General features: G+C 44.6%; 1 protein-coding gene across 1 annotated transcript in view; it reads left to right on the top strand.

Annotated features, from left to right (window-relative positions):
* Positions 1 to 16,058, top strand: part of LOC147103101 (glutamate receptor ionotropic, kainate 3-like) — a 582,747-nt gene that overhangs the window by 172,130 nt on the left and 394,559 nt on the right. The window lies entirely within an intron of this gene.

Here is a 16,058-nt window from a genome sequence, read left to right as displayed (position 1 = left end):
TTTATCTATTTCATATGCTGTACTGTCAATGGCAGTGATACAGTGGGTATCATTTGTGGTGTATCTTGACAGTGGTTTTGATCATTGATAGTACGTGCCTTTAAATAACGGGGTTGTTTTAATTACTTTTGCGATGGGGGTTGCTGAAAGATGTCTTATTCAGTTTGGACAATTGTTAATCCACTGAGCTACTTTCATATCTGATCCCATACAGGAATGTCTGCATGACAATGACTCAAAATAATTACCTCTGCAAAAAGTTTGCAGTAAGAGAGATGAGAATAGTTTTTTCTAAATAGGGAGGTGCAGGCAGCTGGTTTGCATCATTGGGTGTCACTACTGCATGTATTTATTAATGGGCCAGAAATTCAGGTCCCCACAGGTGAGTACGCGCTGTGTACTCACGCGTAGGGCCAACGAAAGCGCCGGTCTCGTGCATGCACTGCGCATGCGCTGGAAACTGGAACTTCCGTTCCCTTGAAGAAAGGAGTTCGGAGGTCAAACGCGTACACCAGAGAGGCAGCGCGTATGCCTGGAACTTCCGATTTTTTTACAGGTTTCTCCGTGCGGGTAAGTCCCTAGCAGCTGCGCATAAAAAAAGCAGTCGCAAGGCCTGCTTTTAACAAGATAAGAGGTTAATTAAGTAAAATTAAAACTTTTTTTCCACAGTTTTATCATTTTAAAATACTTTCAAGAAATGTAAGTTTATTTTTAGCCCTGTTAAAAACTTTAATTAATTTTTTCAAAAATTTAAATTTTTGTTTAAAATAGTTAATTTATGTAATTTATTGTTATTTTAAAAATGAGATTAAAAAAAAAAATTATTTGAAGTTTTAGTTAGGTTTTGGGGCCGATCTCTATTCATAGATTTGACAGGTCTTCCTGCCAAATTTATGAATGGAGATTCCCTGCTACGATTGGCTCTCCATGGCCCACGTGATCCCAGGGGACGCTTCGAACTAATTGCGCCCCTGGGATACGCAAGCACTGCATGCCGGCAGCTGGAGGAGGCCCAGGATCAGAATCCCATGCAGCCCCACAGCAAAATGGCAGGCACGCTAGGTAAGTGCAGGTCGGGGGCTTGCACCCGCGGGAAGCCTCCGACCCGAATTTCTGGCCCATTAAGTGTAGTACAGACATCTAGTTGTAGCAAAAGTGTACTGCGTCCCACTGCAAAGGCTACATCATCCAGTCATACAGGCAATTCCAGATTTTTTTTTAAGTGGTGGTCTCACTGGGTAATATGTGTCACTGGAAACAGCAAATTAGTGAACTGAGGACAATAGCCTAATTTCTTCATCAATGGTATCTGCAGTTAATAATATTTGTATTTAGACACGAGTGTGAAAAGGAGCATTACAATTGAACTCAGAGTCCTTTGGCTAGGAAAGGGAAAACATTGGAAGGGGTTCCTGCTCCCAATCATTATCTAGTGACCCCTTAGTGAAAAGTGCTGAAATTAGATGAGGATAAAATTGAGCTTGTTCAGGATGTGCCTCATAATCAAATAGCCCATTTAAACACACACATGAAAAATGGCCAATTAGGCAAGGTAACAGAGGGCAATCAGCATTGAGCGTGAATCAACTCTAATCTTAACTGCTTGAAATTTTGCTGGCTAAGGTCCAAATCAACCCTTGCTCATCTCTAGTACAGAGATCTTAATATTGGCCCAGAACTTCGGGTCTCCACGGGTGTGGACGCACGGGGTACTCACTCGTAGGCCCAATGGAAGTGCCGGTTTCCTGTATGCACTGCGCATGCGCGGGAAACCGGCACTTCCGTTCCCCTGAAAGAAGGGGTTCAGAGTTTGAACGCGTGCGCAGGAGAGACTGCGCGTGCACATTGAACTTACGTTTTGTTTGCAGGTTTTCCCGGGAGGGTAAGTCTCCAGAAGTTACACATATAAAAAGCAGGCATAAGGCCTGCTTTTTACAAGGTAAGTGGTGAATTAATTCAAATTAAAACATTTTTTCCACAGGTTTATTATTTTTAAATACTTCAAAGCAAGGTAAGTTTATTTTTAGCCCCGTTAGAATTTTTTTTTTTAAATTTCAAAAATTTAAATTATTGTTTAAAATAGTTATTTCATGTAATTTATAGTTTATTTAAAAATGTGATGGTTTTTAAAAATTTATTTGAAGATTTACTGATGTTTAGGGGCCCGTAGGATTTATAAGTTTTGACAATGGGCATTCCCTGCTCCGATTGGCTCCCCATGGCCCACGTGATCCCAGGGGATGCATCGAACTAACTGTGCCCCTGGGATACACAAGCACTGCGCGCCGGCAGTTGGAGGAGGCCCAGGATCAGAATTCCACGGGGGCCCACAGCTCAACAGCCGGCGTGCTAGGTAAGTGCAGGTCGGGCGCTTACACCCGCGGGAAGCCCCCGACCCGAATTTCTGGGCCATTATCTTTACTATAATAGCAAAATTCAAACACAGGCTCCAAATGGCTAAAAGTATGAATTGATCATCTAGTCTCTGGATATCACGATGGCTGTTTAAGTTATTAGGGGGAAATCTTCAGCATAGTGCAAACAGACAGCCAACTAAGCTCCTAACCTTTGAAGTTCAGTGGCACGCTGATATTTTAATAGAGTTGACTACTGTTAGATCTAGCATTATAAAACTAGCTGCTCAACACACCCCAGTGTCCAATTTTCAAGCCAATTATCAGATAACTCAAGCAGAGGCTGTGAACGACTCCATCTTCATAGCTTGATAAAGTGACGTGAATCCCACAATGAGATCATGCCCCAGTTTGATTACAGTCTGTAGCCCGCTCCCAAGGTCTGTTATTCCAAAACCAAACCATAGAAAGGACTCAATTAGATTACAGCCTGTAACTCAAACCTGAATATCCATTTTTATTCTACATGCAAACTATCTGAACCCTCAATTAGATTACAGCCCATAAATCACTCTTCACTTGACACAGTTCAAAAGCAGTGTTCAGAGAGGACTTTCTTGTTGTTGTAGATTGAAGTTTAGCTTTGCATAAATCACAGCTCCTTTTGTACAGATGAGGTAGACAAATTAAAAATCTGGGCAATTTCACTGGTTATACACCCCACCCATGATTCTTTGTCCCCTGCACTTGCTGGGTTAAGGGGATACTAAAATATATGCAAAACCAGTTCTATGCCTTGTACAAGAGGGGAAAATGAAGTCAATAAAATGCAATTGTGGCAGTGAATGCTCATCAAGTTGTAATAATAAGCAAGTTAATAAGTTGGTCAGTGAACATTCCCAGTGAGTCTTTTGTATGCTTTTGACACCTATTCATTAACTAGTCGTGTCACTGTAGGAGATAATGGTTGGGGGTCGCAGGAGTCTGGTCTGAAAAAATACAAGGAAGTTTTATATCCTAAATCTCAAAAGCAATATTCCAGATAGGCCAGGATTCTAGAAAGAAGAAAGAAAGACTTGCATTTCTATAGCGCCTTTCATGACCACTGGACGTCTCAACTTTACAGCTCTACTTGTTTTGAAGTGGTGTCACTGTTGTAATGTAGGAAACGTGGCAGCCAATTTGTGCACAGCAAGGTCCCACAAACAGCAATGTGATAATGACCAGATAATCTATTTTTGTAATGTTAGTTGAGGGATAACTATTGGCCAGGACACCGGGGAGAACTCCCTTACTCTTCTTCGAAATAGTGCCATTGGATCTTTTAAGTCCACCTGAGGAACCTCAGTTTAATGTCTCATCCGAAAGACAGCACCCCCGACAGTGCAGCGCTCCCTCAGCACTGCACTGGAGTGTCAACCTAGCTTTATGTGCTAGGGACCAAATGTCTTCAATAAATGGGCAGCTATTTTGAATAATCTTCCAATAGGTTGTGAATACTGGGGGTCAATTGAAATTTTCATGACTGAGATTGATAGGTTTTTGTTAGGTAAGGGTATCAAGGGAAACAGAGCAACGGTGGGTAAATATCGTTGAATTACGGATTCATGATCTAATCGAATGGCGGAACAGGCTCGAGGGATTAGATGGCTTACTCCTGTTGCTCTGTTTCTACTTCAGACATGGGCTCAAATATGTTTCAGTTCCCCCCTATTTTACAGTAAATGTCCAATTTCAGATTGTCTTTTTCTATTTTTCAAATATACAAGACCCTTCAGTAAGTGCCATTGTTTCAATTCTCATCAATACTTGCACTGCTGTAATAGCTTAATCTCTCTGAAAGAACTTGCTCCAGTTTAACTGCAGCCTTGACAAAATTTGTCTTGGCGTCATTCCCCATCGCTGTCATGGCACATCTTGACAAATGCGCACACGCAGAGGAAGGGGGAGAAGGATAAAATGTTTTGAGGTGAAAGGTTTTGAATGGTTTTCACAGCCAATGGCTGCAATGCTTGCTGTCTGATCAGCTTAATGGCAAGAAGCCCATTGTGATGACTGTTGTATGACAAACAGAGCAAGAGGCAATGAAAAATAATGCACCGCCTTCCATTGGTTTGTATTGTGGTGTTAAAAGAACTCATTGGCCCTGATTTAAAAAGGGTGGGTGAGTATGGTGCACATGACCCCCAAAGCTGGCGGCAAACCCAGGGAGTCCAGGGATGTGGAGGCCCGGCTGATCTTAACGGAATTCCCCCGGAGTCCCGCACGAACCCAGCCACGCCAACCACCTGGCCGATGGGCAGGAGCGGGAATTCAGCGGCAGGAGGCCAAGGCCAGCGACCGGCAGGAACGGTCCCCGGCAATCATTGGCAGGCGGCGGGGGGGGGGGGGGAGGTGTTTTATGGCCTCAATTGTGGGGGTGGAGTGGGGGAGGAGAGCCCAGGGCAAGGATGGCTCTAAGCTTCCTTGTGAGGCCCACAGGAGCACACCTGCTCCTCCTGGTTCACAAGGAGACGTAAAATACAGTTATAAATCTCACCTGCCTGGGAATCTCCTGGCCCAGGATCTGGCTTCGACAAGTTAAAGCCGCACTGCTCCCCTGCTCAGGCCTTGGATTAATTTTGCAATCAAGTCCTGGACACATCATCGGGACATGGTCTGCATATTTAAAGAAGAACCCCGGTTAAGGTTGGGACATGGTGGGGAAGGCAGTGGGATCAGATGGGGTAAGTGATTGGCCTCATTTCAACTACCCCCCCCTCCCCCCACCTGGTTTTTGCTGGAGGTTCTTACACAGGCGCACATTACGGGTATCCATAGGAAACGATAAACAATCCAAGTCTGTTAAATGCCATTGGCTTACTCAGTCTACGCTCGCTGCAGCATATTCTAATTAGAAAGCCAGGAAATTTGGAACAAGTTGGCAACGGCAAGATCGATGGCTAGACAGTGAAGCTATTGGCATACATCGGCAATCTTGCTGTTGCAGGAAACCTGTACCATTTTCCCGAAGATATTGTAGAGCAATAAATAATAAATTTGTGCCATCTGGGATTTCCTCTCAATGTCAATGTATGGTTTATCTTCATTTTGCTACTTCATTAATCTTCAACTGGAGTCCGCCCCCCCACACCCACCTCCCCTCCAAGCTGCCCTTCAAACCCCAACAGTGTGTGTATTTGCCAACCCTTTCTACCTGGAGACCAGTCCTGTCAAACAGTACTTGGTAAAAGAAAGACTTGCATTTATATAATGCCTTTCATGACTTCAGGGCGTCCAAAACGCTTTACAGCCAATGAAGTATTTTTGAAGTGCAGTCACTGTTGTAATGTAGTAGAGGCTGGCCACATATGTATTATCTGCCAAGGCTATTTAATCTCGGTCTAAACAACCTTTTTGATCAATCAGTGTAACAAACTTATCTACAATTTTTACTTTTAGTCAGAACAAAATCTTCACTTAAAGAAATTGTCCTAAATATGAACTTAAGAAGTACCTTTTTAAATTTGCACTTTTATTTATTTTTGTGCTCTTCAAGTTAATGGATACAAGGGCTGAGAAGAGAAGATTTTCCCAATATTGGGGCTCAATGTTAGCAAGTATAGCATGGTTCAATGAAGCATTAACTCCCCTCTACCTCTACCCTTCCTTAACCCCAATGTCAAAATCTGAAAAACAACAATCTTAATGGAAACCATCTTTGCATTTTCAGATCCCTGCAAGCTTTGGAGATTTCAACGAGTTTGCCCTCAATCTACAATGTAAATTTAGACTCTCTTCCAGTTCTTGACACAGATGTACTATTATTACATAACAGCTCATTGCCCGTATCCATAAGAATCAGGTCAAGTACTGGAAACCAAATAACAATCTTCTTCTTACCATTGACAACACCAAGCAAGGAGCTTCTGAGCCTTATAAGAAACAGTGTAATGTCAACAATCCTACATTACTAAAGTGCTGCGTATGAATGAGGGACCTGTGCTGTTTACAAACAGTTTCCTCAGTCTTATTGCTTCTTGCCTCTATGGGTGTTTAGATAATGTACAGATACATTTTTTTCAGATGTTGGTTAAAATGACATTTTCACGCTGTAGTGAAACTTGTCTAAGTTTGGCTGGTTGCATTTTCAGTCAGTAAAGGCAATCTTGCAAAAAGCAAGATATAATATTGGTTAGATCCAGAGTAAAACTCCCACTACTCTTTCCCATTCTGCTTCCCATTGTGCAACTCTCAATTGGTTGAGCAGCTTACTGCTACCCCAGTTTCTGCTGTTCGCCCTGCTGCCCAAGGTTACTCCGTTTCTCCTGCTTCCCTAGGTTTCTCTGCTGCATCAGTCACCCTGGCCCACCCAGTTTCTCTGCCCTCTTTGTAGCCTCTGGCCTTTTCTCAGCTTTCCTGCAGACCCTGGACTCTCTGGCCTCCGTGCAGACTCCAGCCTTCTCCAAGCTTCCACATAGGCTCCAAACTTTCCTTGAAGATCCTGGCCTCCTCTGACCTTCGTTCCAGACAGAGCATCTCTGTCCTTCGTCATTGACCCCAGACTGATCTTTCCTCAACAAGCCATACTCTAATTATTTCTATGCCTAGCTCTGCCTCTTGTCCATGTAAATTAAGGTTTTCCTGCTTTTCCACTCACATGCCCAAATTGTCTGGTGCATCTGAAAATCAGGGGTACAGTGTTATAGCCATATCTCTGACCCAAACTTGCTTCTGGGGATAGAGCCGTACAATTTTGACCCTCGATTGCAAGGTGCACATGGGCTTCTTTGCCTGAAAGACAGAGCATCCGTGCAGTTGCCTCAACCACGACCTCCCCATCACCACCCCACTTAGCCAAGCCTTGGCATCCAGACACTCTGCAGCTTCTTTCCCATCTCACCCCCATCATCTCTAAACTTATCTGCCTCAAGACTCTTATCTCCTTCCTATCCAATCCTAACAGCTCAACTATCTTTGCTGGACCATGCTGTAAATGGCTGGCTTTGCTCAGGCTCTGTCTATTTCCTTTTCAAAATCATGATCACCACCCTTTCCCCAAAAAGCCCACCTTTGGCTAGTCCATCCGCTGAAATACCACCACATCTCTAATTTCCTTTTTCTCTCTAAGGTGCTTCAGAAGCATATCATTGCCACCTTGCTCTGCACTCACCGCACCTACAACTCCCTGATAGTCCTGCGCACCCGATGTTGTATGCTGGTCAGCAGCTCTGAACTGGTTGGGACTGTGCCACATTTACTTAGCATAGATCCCTTACAATCCAGAAGAGAAGCGAGGCCCATTCCCAAAACCAGGAGTGGATTTAAGCCTAAATCCGAGAGGTGAAAGGCTGCGTTCTATCCCAGCACACTACAGCCTCATGGAAGATCAAACGTACACAAAAATATTACTTCACTAATAATTGAGCCCGGAAAAGGAGGGTTGTTGCTCCGCCCTCTTGAAGGGACACCAAGAAACACACACACTCTACCTCGCTCTCGGCCTCCAATAAGATTACAGCTTTGAAATCATTCCATGGTAACAACACCGTTGAAATTTATGGGGTGGTTTTATTCAGTTTTAGGTTCTGTTTCATCCGACAGAAGTTCTAAAAAAAATCCATTAGGTTTGCAAACTTTGTCACAAGGATTAGCTTTTTACTTTTCAGCTGAAAAGCAGCAATCCCAGCTTTGCTGCATTAATTAGCAGAATTACTGTAATCCAAATCAGATCGGGGCAGCTCAGATATTCACTCACATCCTCACATTACAATTTATGAAAGTGACTAAGATGATGAAAAGTTCATTCATGCGTTACCTTCATCTTCAGAAGGAAAAGTTTAATTAGATACAACATCCGCCCAGCATTCCACCCATTGCATCTGAAGTAAACAATTCTCAGCCAGTGAGGCAACACTTTGCATCTTTTTCCTTACAGTAATAGTTTACAAACTTTTCTGCATGGGAGACTCCCTGCAAATATTGGTTCATTCCTGGGATTCCCTTGCAAATATTGAAATACTCACAGTGATCTCTGTCCTACCTTCTGAAAGACAATGTGCCACAATTTGCAGTCAAAGTAACGGCAAGGCTAATAGCGCTCTCTGTTATTTATGGGTAAATGGCACAGCAAATTCAGCCAAGGAGCAGATGTGGGGTTAAGTGTGAATATTTAAAAGTTCCAGTCCGAGTTGCGCCGCTCCACCGTTAGCTTCGCAAAACTGGCATCTGGCTCTTAGCCTTCCCATATTTTTAGGAACTTGCTGTATTTGCCCAATAATTGCCCGTTAAACTCGCCACAGAAAGATAAGTCTTGTCATTACAAGCGTAAGTACCCTTTTAATGATGTGATAAGAGTTAATGGCTGCCAATTAACCTCTCTGGCACGGAAAGTTATCTATTACAAGCGTGGAGCCTCAGTCCTTCAGGTTTTCAATTTTTTGGGGAGATTTTAAAAATGTCAAATTTTAAATTTTACATTTTTTTGTTACTTTTCCTTTCTGCCTCTTTGCTCTCTCTCTCTCTCTTAATCTCATCTTTCTTTCCCTCTCTTTATTTCTCATTCTGTACCTGATTTGACATTGAGTTCACCCCCTTTAATTCACCTGCCTTCTCAGCCCTTACGCTGTTTATTTGCCACTCCTTAAATCTCATTGGTTGAACAGATGCCCTGTGGGTTGTCCTGTTCACTCAGGTCCCAGACACCCTGTCTCCTTCGTTGCACCATTATCAGCGCGCCCTTTTGTGGGCAAAAGTTTTTTGAGTCAAAGGGCTGGATTTTATCAATGGAGGCGAGTAGGAGGCGGGACTCCCACTTTTGGGGTTGTCATCCCGCCTCCATCGAGTTGTGGCCAACCCACTCGATTTTCCCTTGATTGACCTTGTTGAGCCCACCCAGTGGGCTCAGCAGGCCAACTAAGGGCCACCCGGCAACAGGTGGTGTCACAGATTGACATTTCATCTGTCAAGAGCTTTTGACAGATGAAATATCAGCGTTTGACAGCTCTTTGAAGCTGTCAAACACTGACAATCTGTACTCTAAGTTAATTCCTTCCTCTCAGGCTGATTTAGAGATCTCTCCAGAACAGAAAGCAGAGGCTGCAACTTTTTGACAGCTCGCGGCCATTCTGCTTTCTGTGCTAGTGGGCTGAGGGACTCCCGAGACCTGAAGGAAGGAAGGCTGTAAAGGTAAGTAAAACTTATTTAAACACTTTACACACACCAAACACACTTACCTCTGCACTCATGCACCCATCACTCACCTGAACACCGGACATCTCGAACCCTCCAAGTCCTTCAGCCCGACGGTCCACCTCGATAACTTGGCGTGGTTTGGAGCCATCGGGCAGCCCACACTTCAGGAATAAAAATAGGGATTAGGCTAAAAACTGCCTGTTAACTACCTGTTAACAGGCAGTTAATTGGCACTAATCCCCTTCCCGCCTCGGGGAAGTGGCTCCCAGCACAGGCCGGGTACCCGCCTCCTGGGAAATGGGCATGGAGGCGGGTTGGGGGCGGGATGGGTTCGTGCCCCCCCGATTTCACAATTTTAACACCCCACACGCCTCCATTCCCGCCTCCACGGCCCTGGGAAATTCTAGCCCTTTGGGTGCAGGGGCAAGCCAAATAACGGCAGACACCGTTAGATGCCCTGCTACAGCAAAAACTGGCCCACTGATTGTAACACACAGGTAAACCATGCTATTACTGCAGAAAACTATTTTTATTAGCATATTGCAGCAAGAATGATGGGCTTAAAAACCATCAAATGTAGAAAAGTACAAAAATTCAATGACCTCATGCACCCCTGGAATTCCCTTAAGGACCAGTTAGGATTCCCACATGGACCTCAGTTTGAAAACCTATGCTTTGCAGTTAGACTAATTAACCCACTCTCCTCCTGCCCAAGGTCTTGTTTTGTGGTGCTTTCCATTAATGAGCTTTAGTGTTCCAACAGGACTGGCCTCCGAGCAGGGTTCTAAAACAACTCGAGGTGAAGACTAGCTTTTTTTACGCAGTCAGTGAGCCATTTCTACTGAGAGTTAATGAAAACTTCAATCCCCCACCCCGTCAAATCGCTTTAAGATGGAAAAAATAATAATCCAGCTGGAAATAATGAAAAAAAAGAAATATTTAATATGAAAAATAATTGCTCATGCAGTGAAAATAAAATATAGCACATCTTAAGTATGTATGGTACAATATTTCTTTTTGGTTTTACAATCCCCAAGCAAGGCATCAACAATCACCTCGGAGAATTTGCATTCAGCTGGCTGCTCCCTTTGATCCCCTCAGTGTTCAATTTCCATGGTTTGGTTGCAATCTCACAGGGATAGTGATCACTCAGTGAGTGGCACTAATTCTGACCACCTTCAATCCAGACATCTCCAAGCTGTTTGAATGTGAGAAGTTTTTGTGTACGCTGATCACCAGACTCAAACAATTAGTGCTCAATTCAGTCAGGGATATCAAGCGTGGGAGGGGACCTCCCTGTAGGACTGCTCCTGGGCCTGGCTAAAGTGGCCATCAACTGGTCCAGGCAGCGGGCGGTCGTTCGGCCCGACTGCCTGCCTCTCTTCCGCGGCCACGTTCGCGCCCGGGTGGCCCTGAAGATGGAGCACGCGGTGTCCGCTGGCACGCTCGAGGCCTTCCTTGACCAGTGGGCTCCGCAGGGACTGGAGTGCATTATCACCACTGGCAATAGAATTTTAATTTAAGTTGTTAAGTTTCTTTAAATGTTTTTTGCTAAGTTACAGTTTTATTGTTTTAACCAGAAGAGTACACTCAAAGCGCTATCAAGCGTGGGATGGGGAGGCAGGGTGTAGGATGGCTGACCCTCAGCAGTCCCTCCGTTCAAAATTCCAGGTGGTCGCAGTGCATGAATTTTGCTTTAATCCACTCCCAGAAGACCGGGACATTACCTCAGTGTTTCAGTTTAATTTTATTATTTATATTGCATTAGTTTGGATCAATAAATGTTAATATAAATATTACAATATGCTACTGTATCTATTAAGCATAATTTTCAAAGCTACAAATTTCTGGGAGAAAAAATCACATTGAATTGCACAATTTCTGCACTCAACTCCATTGCTCTCTGACCACGCCTGTCCTCACTCCACTTATCTGAGATCCCAGTGTTTTCCTAGAATTTAAATAGCTATTAAGAGAGCACCAGATAAGCATATTTTACCAGATCTGTTCTCTCTGGACGCAATTCATGCAGAACTGGTCATCGTAACTTCTCAGATAACACATCCAATATCAAATAAAAACAATCATTAACTAGTATTTCCGACAGCATGCACTGGTGTTATTTGGCACGCTGGCCAGTGATGGAATGGGTCGGGCTGATTCCAGGAACATGTTTTCTGTGGAGGGAACAAGCTTGGTCGACTGAATGGCCTTTCGTGTTTCCACCCTTTCTTACATTCTTAACTCTGCGAATTCACCAGCTCTTTGATCAGATACAGGTAGACTATCCTTTATCCGAAAACCTTGGGACCAGCCGTGTTTCGGTTTTCGGAAAATTTCGGATTTCAGAAGGTATTTTATAAGACTGGGAAATTTGTCGGAGGTGGGGGTCGGCGGGGGGTCGGGGTCGGCGGGGGGGGTCGGCGGGGGGTCGGCGGGGGGTCGGGGTCGGCGGGGGGTCGGGGTCGGCAGGGGGGTCGGGGTGGGGGTGGGGGTCGGCGGGGGGTCGGGGGTGGGGGTCGGGGTCAGCGGGGGGGGTCGGCAGGGGGTCGGCGGGGGGTCGGGGGTGGGGGTCGGCAGGTGGTCGGGGTGGGGGTCGGCGGGGGGTCGGGGGCCGGGGGGTGGAGAAAAGAATATCGGACAGGCCACTGCAGCTATCGGACGGGCCGCTGTATTGTTGGGTTCACTCTCCCGGTACCTCCTTCACGCTGCCCGGCTCGGCCTGCAATCTCCTACCCAGGAGGGAACTCTGTGACCCTCTGCCCTGCTCAGCGTAAGTCGTGCGCCACTCTGCTCATGTCGTGTGCACGACTTACGCTGAACGAAAAAACTTTCGGTTTTTAGAGGTTTTCGGTTTTCGGAAGTTCGGATAAAGGATAGTCTACCTGTATTTCACTTTCCAGCATTTGCCTACGTTACAACAATAACTGACATGAAAAAGTGATTCGAGATGTCCTGAAGACGTGAAAAAAACACTGTATCAATGCTCTCTAGCCATTTATTTCTTTCTCTCCCTCTCTTTTACCCACTTATCCATGCCTATTGGTCTTTGGCTCTCCCTCCTCCTCCCCACATCGTACCGATCCCGAGCTGAGAATGAAAGTAGCTGTAAACCTCTTCCAAAATGCCGAACCACAAAAGGGCCTGCAAAAGCAGCCTGCTGCACCTCAACTTTCCTGTTTGTTCTTTCCTCCTCACGGAGAGGGTGCTTTGGCTTTCCTTCACTGCTCCATCCCCACAGAGCATATCCAGGTAAGGCAACTCACTTCATGAGGGAACAGTTGACATAAACCTACCAGTTGGTGCTAAACTACACTGGCACATGTAAACTATCTCTTTCTGAGATCAGTGAAATGGCTTAATCTCTGAATACAACGACAGATCCAATTTAAAAAAATGCTTTGTTCTCCTGGGAGACATTTCTGCCTATTGTATTATTCATTCTGTTCATCAGTGTGTTTTGTGCTGTTTTCTATTGCTCCATTCTTAATGAGAAATTGCTTGTTATGATGAGTTATGATACTTTTAATTGGTGACAGCAGTCTGATTGATTACCATACAAGACAAAATTAAAAATACCACTTATATGCAGAAAACGTAGCGGTTTTAATAAAAACACAGTCAGTTTCTAAAAGGCTATTCACATTTAACGTAACTCCTTCACTGCCTGTCATGTTGATATTGAAGACAATTCTCAGCATTAATTTCTAAATGTTTTGGAGAAGTGTTTATTTTTTTTAAAATTGCTAAAATTGTTCTTGGTCTTAACACATTGTCATTAATTTCTCCATTACATTAGTGTATATACACAGTGGACAAGAACATAAGAAATTGGAGCAGGATTAGGCCATTTGGCCCTTCGAGCCTGCTCTGCCGCTTAATAAGATCATGGCTGATCTTTTACCTCAACTCCACCTTCCTGTACTATCCCCATATCCCCTGATTCCATTAGTAACCTAAAATGTATCGATCTCTCTCTTGAATATACTCAATGGTTCAGTATACATCATACAGAGGTTCTAGAGTGATATGGAATAAGGCATTTGGAGAGGATTATGGATGGCCCAGTATTGGTTTTTAGGTACATAGCTGGGACCGGCTGTGATGTCAATGGCTACTGAATCCTTTTGGTTGCATTACTAGGGCTTTGTGAACTTTCATGGGGAGGTGGATTACTGGAAGTCTCTTTCATGCAATGCCTGAGCGACATGGCAGGTGTTGATGTGCTGGCTGAGAGCTAGAAATAGGGAACCAGTAACTTTCAAAAGGGAATTGGATATATACTTGAAAAGGAAACATTTACAAGGCTATGGGTAAAGAGTGAGGGACTGGGACCAATTGAATAGCTCTTTCAAAGAGCCGGCACAGGCATGATGGGCTGAATGACCTCTTTCTGTGCTGTAAGATGCTATGGCCCTGATAATAACTCCGAGGTGGGAAGAGAGCGAGGGGAGGATTTGCAGACGGGAAGCCCATTTTCCACATGTCCTGTCAAATTTAATGGCAGGACCTGTTTAAAATTATTTCAACAGGTTTCCCGCCCAATAGCCAGACAGATTGACAGTCTTGCTGCCTGTCGAGTGGGAAAGCAGCCGGGGAATGTTCGAGGTCTTCAAGGTTTGGATCGCGGGGTTCTGATCCTGCGGGGGTCCGATGGGGAAGAGGTAAACATGTTTGCTTGGTGGGTCAGGGGGAAGCCCACAAGCAGTACAATAAAGGTGTTTACCTGATGGATTCGGCCCTTCATAAGAACATAAGGACATAAGAAATAGGAGCAGGAATAGGCCACTTGGCCCCTCGAGTCTGCTCCACCATTCAATAAGATCATGGCTGATCGAGGGCTCAAAGCCACTTCCCAGCCCGCTCCCCATAACCCTTCACTCCCTTATCTTGCAAAAATTTGTCTATCTCCACTTTAAATGTATTTAATGACCCAGCCTCCACAGCTCTCTGGGGCAGAGAATTCCACAGATTTACGCCTCTCTGAGAGAAGTTCCTCCTCATCTCAGTTCTAAAAGGGCGACCCTTTATTCTGAGACTGTGCCCCTGAGTTCTAGATTTCCCCACGAGGGGAAACATCCTCTCTACATCTACCCTGTTGAGCCCCCTCAGTATCTTATATGTTTCGATAAGATCACCTCTCATTCTTCTAAATTCCAATGAGTATAGGCCCAGCCTGCTCAACCTTTCCTCATAAGTCAAACCCCTCATCTCTGGAATTAACCTAGTGAATCATCTCTGAACTGCCTCCAATGCAAGTATATCCTTCCTTAAATAAGGAGACCAAAACTGTACGCAGTACTCCAGGTGTGGTCTCACCAATACCTTGTACAGTTGTAGCAGGACTTCCCTGCTTTTATACTCCAACCCCTTTGAAATAAAGGCCAACATTCCATTTGCCTTTTTGATTACTTGCTGTACCTGCATGCTAACTTTTTGTGTTTCATGCACAAGGACCTCCAGATCCCTCTGAACTGTAGCATTTTGTAATCTCTCTCCATTTAAATAATAGTTTGCTTTTTTATTTTTCCTGCCAAAGTGTATAACCTCGCACTTTCCCACATTATATTCCATCTGCCAAATGTTTGCCCACTCACCTAGCCTGTCTATATCCCTTTGCAGATTCTTTGAGTCCTCTGCACAACTTGCTTTCCCACCCACCTTTGTATCATCCGCAAACTTGGCTACATTACACTCGATCCCTTCATCCAAGTCATTAATGTAGATTGTAAATAGTTGGGGCCCCAGCACCGATCCCTGTGGCACCCCACTAGTTACCGTTTGCCAACCGGAAAATGACCCATTTATCCCGACTCTCTGCTTTCTGTTAGTTAGCCAATCCTCTATCCATGCTAATATATTACCCCCAATTCCGTGAGCTCTTATCTTACGCAGTAACCTTTTATGTGGCACCTTATCGAATGCCTTCTGGAAATCCAAATACACCACATCCACTGGCTCACCCTTGTCCACCCTGCTTGTTACATCCTCAAAGAACTGCCTCCTTTTATCTGTTGTGTTTTCAGAGGACCGGGAATCCTGGCCTGCAGGTGTTAAAAATAAAAGTGAAAGTAAAATGGAGGCATGTAGCCGCCTTAAAATATTTTAGAGGCCTCCTGAGAGAGGATTGGTTGCTCGCCCCCCGTCTTGCCTCCATTAAAACTGGAAGTGGACCTGTTGGAGGCGGGTTGGGTTCAGGTTTCCCATTCTTTAATTTTTAACCCTTCACCATGTAATACTTGTAATCATTAAAGTCATTGATGTCAATGTTAGGGAATGGGACACACTTTAGCAACAGAGGAATGGGAGTAGGCCATTCAACTTCTCGAGCCTGTTCTGGTATTTAATTAGATCACAATTCATCTGTATCTTAACTCCATCTACATGCCTTGCTTCCATAACCCTTAATACCTTTGCCTAGCAGAAATAGGCATCAAAGTCTCGGCAACAAGCATGCCCAGCCACTTTAGGTATAGCACCGGTGAATGCGGAATAAAGCTCCCTCTACCCAAGCCCCAAAATGTGCCTGAA

Source organism: Somniosus microcephalus, chromosome 20 (genome assembly GCF_052327205.1).
Source record: "Somniosus microcephalus isolate GS21.2 chromosome 20, FLI_Smic_1.0, whole genome shotgun sequence".
Classification (NCBI taxonomy): Eukaryota; Metazoa; Chordata; class Chondrichthyes; order Squaliformes; family Somniosidae; genus Somniosus; species Somniosus microcephalus.
This window is presented reverse-complemented; position numbering and strand designations above follow the sequence as displayed.